This window comes from Myotis davidii, unplaced genomic scaffold (assembly GCF_000327345.1).
Source record: "Myotis davidii unplaced genomic scaffold, ASM32734v1 scaffold96, whole genome shotgun sequence".
NCBI classification, from domain to species: Eukaryota; Metazoa; Chordata; class Mammalia; order Chiroptera; family Vespertilionidae; genus Myotis; species Myotis davidii.
In genome coordinates this window covers 4,644,177-4,652,343 of record NW_006289416.1, presented here as the reverse complement: position 1 = coordinate 4,652,343, position 8,167 = coordinate 4,644,177, and the positions used below count along the sequence as shown (strand labels likewise).

The 8,167-nt window shown below is 44.2% G+C and overlaps 1 long non-coding RNA gene across 1 annotated transcript in view; it reads left to right on the top strand.

The window, feature by feature from the left end:
- LOC102757418 overlaps positions 1 to 8,167 on the top strand; it is a 57,245-nt gene that overhangs the window by 806 nt on the left and 48,272 nt on the right. The window lies entirely within an intron of this gene.

Sequence of the window (8,167 nt, the reverse complement as noted above, 5' to 3'; positions counted from 1 at the left end):
AGAACGCGAGGCCGGCGGGTTATGCGGGAAAGCTCCGGGGGGAGTAGGAGCCGCGGCCGCGGGGTGCCGGCCGCAGTCATTGCCGCGGAAGGAGGAGTCTCAGTCGGACTTCATGTCAGCCGTGGAGTTAGGTCATGGGCAGCTGTAGCTCATCAGCAGCTCACTCTTCCGTGATCATAGAAATACCGTCTGTGTCACGGGGCTCTTGAGAAGCGCTAATAAAATAATGCATGCAAGTGTGGCTTGCATAGCCGTGTAAGGATTCAGGCAGGATTCTGTGCTACCGGAGAATGGGTGGCGCTGCCTGCAGGGTAGAGGCACCCCTTGCGAAACCCTGTCCCCTCAATTCCCTCCCTTGTCTCCTCTCCCTGGAGAGGCTTGGCCAAGGAGAAGCCAAGGTAGCAGTAACTTTCTGAGTTGGAATTATGCTATGGGGAGAGAAATTTTGTCTTGACCCAAATGCGAAGAAATTTCTGCCAGTTCTTATTCCCCTGTACTTAAAAGAAGAAAGTTAGGTGTGCTTCACAAACTAAGCTTCATTGGCCTCTAACGGGAATACAGGAAGCCAACAAAAAGGTAACTTTGCAGAGTGTTGCCTGTAAGGGGGAATTGTGAAAAGTGACGGCTACCTGGAGCATTGCAGTCTTTTTTAGAATCAACAGAATCATTCAGGTTTAATTGTATAACAAATCTCAAAATTGGCAAAATAAACGTATTAACTGATGTAATAGGTAGCTTGTAAGGGAATTATTGTGGGGCGCAGCTACAGTGTTTTGGACAGGTTCAAGCCTCGTACTGAGGAGGGGGCACAGTCCTTTTCATTGCCACGTGCAAGTCCCAGCCTATGCCTTCCCAGCACAATTGTAGCCAACAGCTGTAGTTGTAAGCTTGAACCTATGGTCTGAACACGTGGCCCCACGTGCCTGAGTGATAGAGTTCAGGTGCATGTAGTTGAGTAGGATCGAAACCCACCAGACTGTTGTAAACATCTTACTTTCCCTCCTGGCATCAGCTATAAAATAAAGACACGGCTTGTGGGTGTCGGCGCTGTCTCCTCATCAGAGAAGCAGCGTCCCACCGAGACCCAGCTTTCATTCTCTTGTCTGTCTTTTCTCAATCCTTCACCGCCCCCTGTCAGGGTCACTGAACCAGGCTGAGCTGGCGTGGCACAAAGGGCGCCCTGGGGCTGAGTATGCCATGGCCGTGCCGGCTCACCACAAATTATACTACAGATGATCATTAACTGTCTAGCGCACAACTATGACCTGAGAGAGAAAAACAATTGTTGTGTTTTTGTTTTTATACAAAAATCCAAGCATAAGAAGAGCTAGAGTTTATTGACTTACCCATCAAAGCCCAGTCACTTAGAATTCTATTACTCAGCACACATTTGTTGGGTACATTGTACACCATGGACAGTATTCGTGGAAAGAAGAATAGATATATGAACAAAATAATAAAGCTTAATTCCTGTTTGTTTGTTTTTAAAATATATTTTATTGATTTTTTACAGAGAGGAAGGGAGAGGGAGAGAGAGTTAGAAACATGGGTCAACTGCCTCCTGCACACTCCCTACTGGGGATGTGCTCACAACCAAGGTACATGCCCTTGACCGGAATCGAACCTGGGACCCTTAAGGCCATAGGCTGACGCTCTATCCACTGAGCCAAACCGGTTAGGGCTTAATTCCTGTTTTGAGGAGCTCTTAGTTTGGTTGACATAAAAGAAACAATTATACTATGTATACAGTTTCTTTCACAAGTAACTTAGGTAATAGCTGCTGTAAGAGGTCAAAGGAGAGAGAAATCGCTACCCTATGAGGTGGTCAAGGAGCCTTCATGGAGAAGATAGCATATGAGCTGGACCCAGAAGAATTCCCACAGACATAGTTAGTGGGAAGGGGTGAATGGGAAAGATATTCCCAAGGGAGAGAATGGAATGAGCAGAGGTGTGGAAGGGAGAAAGCATAGTGAAAGATAGCTGTTTAACATTGGGTTCCAGACGGAAAGAGGGCTGAACAGTCAAGTTGGAACCACACGGTATTAATGTTCTCTCTTCCCCTTACTGGTTTCTTTTGAGACCACCTTCAGTCATTTGCTCACAAATTCTCACCTCAAGATTTTTTTCTGAAGATCCTGATTGTGTTAGTTGGGTATACCAAGAAGCAGACATCAACACAGGATTAGATGTGCAAGAGGTTTATTTTGGAGGGAGATGGGGCAGGCAGGGAGAACTTGCAGACCACATGCAGCTGACCCCCCTGAAAGGAAAGAGGGTTGGGTAGGAAGCTTGCGTGAAACGCAGCTCCAGGAAAGGTTTGACTTTGCAGTGGGGAGTCATCTGCAGTTTGCCAGAATGGGTCTGCTACTCTGCTGTGTGCAGTCATTGACTAGAAGCAGCCTTAGAAAGCCTGGCCTCTGTGCAAATGTGATGGATCCAGAGGACAATAACTGGGCTGTTGTTAGTTGTCCTGCCCACAGCAGAAGATCTGAGGGGAGCTTGTTCATGGCCATCACACTGCCCTAGGGTATTGTTATTCATTCATTTTCAGAAAGTATTTTCTTGGTTTAATCCTAGCTAATAAAAGAATAATATGCAAATTAACTGTCACTCCATCACTGCGACAAAGATGGCGACACCCATAGTGGCCGGGGCAGGATGCTGGCGGTGTCACCCCGGCAACGTGAGCCCAGCAGGCAAGTGCACCCGCAGGCAGCACCCAGCAGGGCCTGCTTGGCCATTGCTGTGGTGTGGAGCAGGCAGGCCCCGCAGAGAGCAGAGAACCATGGGGAACAGGCCCAAGCTGTAAGTAGGACATCCCCTGAGGGCTCCCAGATTGGAGAGGGTGCAGGTTGGGCTGAGGGATGCCCCCACCCCAGTGCACGAATTTCGTGCACTGGGCCTCTAGTGTATATATAATCTGGCACTGTGAATAAAACGGTAGTGCTGCCGAAACCGGTTTGGCTCAGTGGATAGAGCGTCGGCCTGCGGACTGAAAGGTCCCAGGTTCGATTCCGGTCAAGGGCATGTACCTGGGTTGCGCGCACTTCCCCAATGGGGGATGTGCAGGAGGCAGCTGATCGATGTTTCTCTCTCATCAATGTTTCTAACTCTCTATCTCTCTCCTTTCCTCTCTGTAAAAAATCAATAAAAATATATTAAAAAAAAAACGGTAGTGCTATTATGCTCATGCACCTTTTATTCTGTGGGAGAGCAGATTTCTTTTTAAAGTAAATAAAAACATAAACAAATTTTACTATATGATAAATGCCATGGTGGAAGTAATAGCTAACATCTATTGAATGCTTGAATGTGTACTTGAATTCTATGTGCTTTACAAATATGAACTCATTTAATCCTCCCAGCAACCTTATGAGGTAGGTACTTTTTATTCCCAGATCACAGAAGAATCTGAGGTGAACAGTGCTTAATTAACTTAGCCCTAAGGTCATTCAAAATCAAAGGAATGAGAAACTAAGGTAGAGAATGCTTTAGGCAGTATTTATTTTTTCAATTACAGTTGGCATTCAACACCATATTAGTTTCAGGTGTACGCATTTATATATTTATGAAGTGATCCTCCCAACAAGCATAGTACTCACCTGGCACCATACATAGTTATTACAACACTATTGACTATATTCCCTATGCTGTGTTTTACATCCCTGTGATGTTAAAAAAAAAAAATCAAACCTGCCAATTTTCACTTCTTAATCCAGCCACCTTTTTCACCCAGTCCCTTAATCCCCCTCTCACCCAGTCTGTTCTCTGCAATCCATGAGTTTCTCTCTGCCAGAAAAGACCTGAGGAAGTGCTATTTAAGTTAAAACTTAAAGAATAGAAAGGGAATTAATTGTACATTTGTGAGGGTGGGGCTCGGGAGGGGAAGGCAAGAAAGAACATTCCAGGTAGAAGGAACAGCATGTGCAATGACTTGTGTTAGGGAGGAGAGCAAGATGGAGAGCAGTGGAAAAAAGGAAAGAGCCAGATTCTTCAGGAGCATGTACCTCTCTGGAGTTGCAGTCTCTTCTACTGCACACTATAGTCTTCTGGAATCTGGTGGGACACAAAGTTTGTTTTTAAAAGTTTTCTACATTTTGCATAAAGTGTTTCAGAGGAGAGTCATTTGCTTTCATTGGTCAACTTGCTTTCACTCTGGAGCATCTGATTTCCTTCATGTGACTGGTGATATTTCATTATATGTTTATGTTTATAAATGAAGGTTAAGGCTGTTCATTCAGCTCACATATTTCCCACTCCTTACTTGCCATTCCCACCCCCTGCCACCCCATTCTTGTAATAGACAAAGCAATTGGATTATGACCAGACCTGGCCAGCACTAAGTCTCTAAAATGTTTTTCTGCAGCTGGAAAATGTGGCTGCTGGACTCACCAGAATTCACTTTTATAAACAATAGAAACCTACTTCGGTTAGTGTTTTGAGAAGTAAGTTATTGGGAGTTTATCAAGAAGTTCAGACAACCAGGTGGAATGCTCTGGAAATGAAGCTTGGGTTCCATGGAAGTAAGACATAGTTTCAGTCTTAAGATGTCCCCATTAACACCGCCTCTAATGCTCGGTTCTGCTCCTGGATTCTGGGACCCCTAAACACTTGTCACCATATCATTGAATGCTCACCACCCCACCATGCTGCTGCAGCCATTCTGCGTTATCTCCAGCTTTCACACCTTTGCACTATTTCCTCCAGATTCAAGGTCTTGGCTGGGAGTATCTGCATGGCTACACTCAGGTCTTATGCTTGTGCCCTGGCTTCCAGAGAACAGGGAAAGTTATGCCCATCCTTCCTCTTTCAGCTTCCATAGTGAGCTGCAGAGCCCTATTTTGGGAATTCCTCCCTACTGGAAAGGGTATTTGGATGCTGAGCATCCAGTTGGGTAATATCCATTGGTGGTTCTCTAAAATTTTCTGTTGCCTCAGGGACTGTGGTGAAAATTGAGCTAATGTTGCCATCTTCTCTATCACTTGGAAAAAAGCCAATCTACAGAAAGAGAAAATGAGACCAACTCACAGAAACAGCTGAAAGATGGGCTACATAGGCAAAGAAAAGAGAGGAAGAGGTGTTCAGTGGGGAGGAGAGATGTGGGGTCGGGGGGAGAGAAAGAGATGGAAAAGTGGTGGGAAGAGAGATTAATTGGAGATTATTTTGAGCTCTGGGCTTTTTCCTGTCAGATGATGGCTCTGTTATCCTCTAAGTTATATGAACCATGAAATTCCTTTGGTAGCTTAATGCTATTTGGTGTTGGATTCATTGCTATTAGAGAGTCCCAATTAAGTAGGAATTGAGATGGGTTTCATCTACAATTTTGTGAGTTATTATTTAGTGTCCTTTTCATTTCTCAGTGCCAAAAAGAGGAGCCTGGGCCACTCCTATAGTTCTATATGGGGTGGGTTGACTTTCAAATGATCCATTGTGCTAGAGGTTATGGTCCAGTGGCTTTGCACACCTCTATTTCCTCCTGTGATCCAGGTGAAGTGTGTATTTGGATTTTATACACAGCAGTGGTGGAACTTTTTTTTTGGATGCACAGGAAAGTAGCAGTCATGCCTCCTCTTAGGTGAGGGGTATTTCAGTGGTCGTAGACATTAATATGAGCCTATCATTATGTGACCTGAAGAGATCTGATAAGATTTATTTTCTGTATTTTAAAAAAATATATATTTTTATTGATTTCAGAGAGGAAGAGAGAGGGATAGAGAGATAGAAACATCAGTGATGAGAGAGAATCATTGATTGGCTGCCTCCTGCACACCACCTATTGGGGATTGAGCCCACAACCCCAGACATGTGCCCTTGATCGGAATCAAACCCGGGACCCTTCAGTCTGGAGGCCAACGCTCTATCCACTGAGCCAAACTAGCTAGGGCTATTTTCTGTATTAATGATGACTCTAAGAACTCAAAATGTCAGCAGAGCTTGGGAAGTTTTAGAGAGGGATGGAAGAGAAGCGTTTTAGTCTGTGCAACCTCCCAAAATAGAGTCAAAGACTTGTGTCTAGGTAATTTATTTGAAAAGTGACCTAAAGAGGGAGTAGAACTAGAGAGAAAGAAACAGAGGAGCAAAAGCCATTGCAAAAGTACATTATGGTATTGGTCACTACTATGGGTTGATTGGAACTCAGTTTGCCGTAATCTTGAGAAGCTGTATATAATGTGCCTCAAAATTGACTGCCCAAAGAAAAGGGAAAAGCATCAACTGACATCCAGTCCACATTTATCTGAGGCTAACTTAACTTTCAGTTTCAGCTGGGTGGTTGTGGCTTTCATAGCAGCAACTAGTGTAAAAGTGGGACCAAAGAATGGGAAGCAGGGCCAAGAGGTTTCTGACAAAGAGAAAAATGTGGATTAATCTTAGATAATGGGGGCTAAAATAAATAGTTTAATTGGGTCTTAGTTAATTAAAGATAATAGATTCAATTATATAGATTTTAAAACCATAAATGATAACCATTTGTAAAACTAAAATAATATATACACCTCCAAGATCACTGGAAAAGATAAGAAAAACATGCAGTTCCTAGGACAAACGTTAGAAAACAGGCAATGAAAGCAAAAACAGACAAGTGTGACTCCATCAACCTAAAAAAGTTCTGCATAGCAAAGGATGTTTCCTTTAGTTATATAACACAATGATGAACAGGTACATGAAAAGGTATTCAACATCACTAGTCATCAGGTAAATGCAAATCAAAACCACCATGGGCTATCAGCTCACACCTATTAGAATGGTTATTATCAAAAAGAGAAGATAGAAAATGTTTGTGAGGATATGGAGGAAAGGGATCCATTGTATACTGTTAGGGGAAGTGTAAAATGGTGCAACAACTATGGAAAACAATATGGAGGGTCCTCAAAAAAATTAAAAATAGAACTACCATTATGAACCACAACCCCACCTCTGAGTATATATGTATAGTAGAGGCCCAGTGCATGAAATTCATGCACGGTGGTGGCAGGGTCGGGGGAGGGGGTCCCTAAGCCCGGCCCACACCCTCTTGCAATCTGGGACCCCTGGCAGTTGAACATCCCTCTTGCAATCCAGGGCCGCTGGCTCCTAACCACTTGTCTGCGGATTGGGCCGAAACTGGCATTCGGACATCCCTCTCGCAATCCGGGACCGCTGGCTTCTAACTGCTCACCTGCCTGCCGGCCTGATCACCCCTAACTGCCTCTGCCTTGGCCCCCGCCACGACGGCTTCATCCGGAATGACTGACGTCGGAAGGTCATTTGGCTGTCCGGTCTAATTAGCATATTACACTTTTATTATTATAAATATCCAAAGAACATGAAATCAGTATCTCAAAGAGATGAACTTTTCAATAAACTTCATGTTTATTGCAGCACTGTTCACAATAGCCAAGATACGGAAACAACCTAAGTGTCTATTGATGGATGAATAAAGTAAATGTGATACATATACACACACTATAAATATATATAATACATGTACAGGGTGTCTCCCCAAAATGTATACACACTTGAATGTAGCTCAATTGATGTTTCTTTTCAGATTAAACCATTGGAATTAATAATTATTCAAAGTGTGCATACATATTTTTTGGTACATCCTGTACATATGTACACACACACTGGCATATTATTCAGCCTTGAAAAAGGAAACGCTACCATTTTGACAACATAGATGAAACTAGAGGACTATACAAAGTGAAATAAGCCAGGCACAAAAAGACAAATACGGCATTATTTCATGTATGTATGGAATCTAAAAAACTGAACTCATAAGAGTAGAGTAGAATGGTGGTTGCTAGGGGGTAGGGGATATGGGGAGATACTAGTCAAAGGGTAGAAACTTAGTTATGATTGTTCTGAGGATCAGAGCTTATACAGCATGATGACTATAGAGGCCCGGTGCATGAAATTCATGCACTGGGGGTGGCGGGGGGTGTCCCTTAGCCCGGCCTGTGCCTTCTCCCAGTCCAGGACACCTCAGCGGACATCCCTCTTGCAGTCTGGGACCCCTCGCTCCTTACCGCCTGCCTGCTCACTGCTCCTTAGCACTGCCGCGGAGCAGCAACTGTGAACCTGGCTTCTGGCTGAGCAGCGCTCCCCCTGTGGGAGCACACTGACCACCAGGGGGCAGCTCCTGCATTAAGCATCTGCCCCATGGTGGTCCGTACGCATCATATGA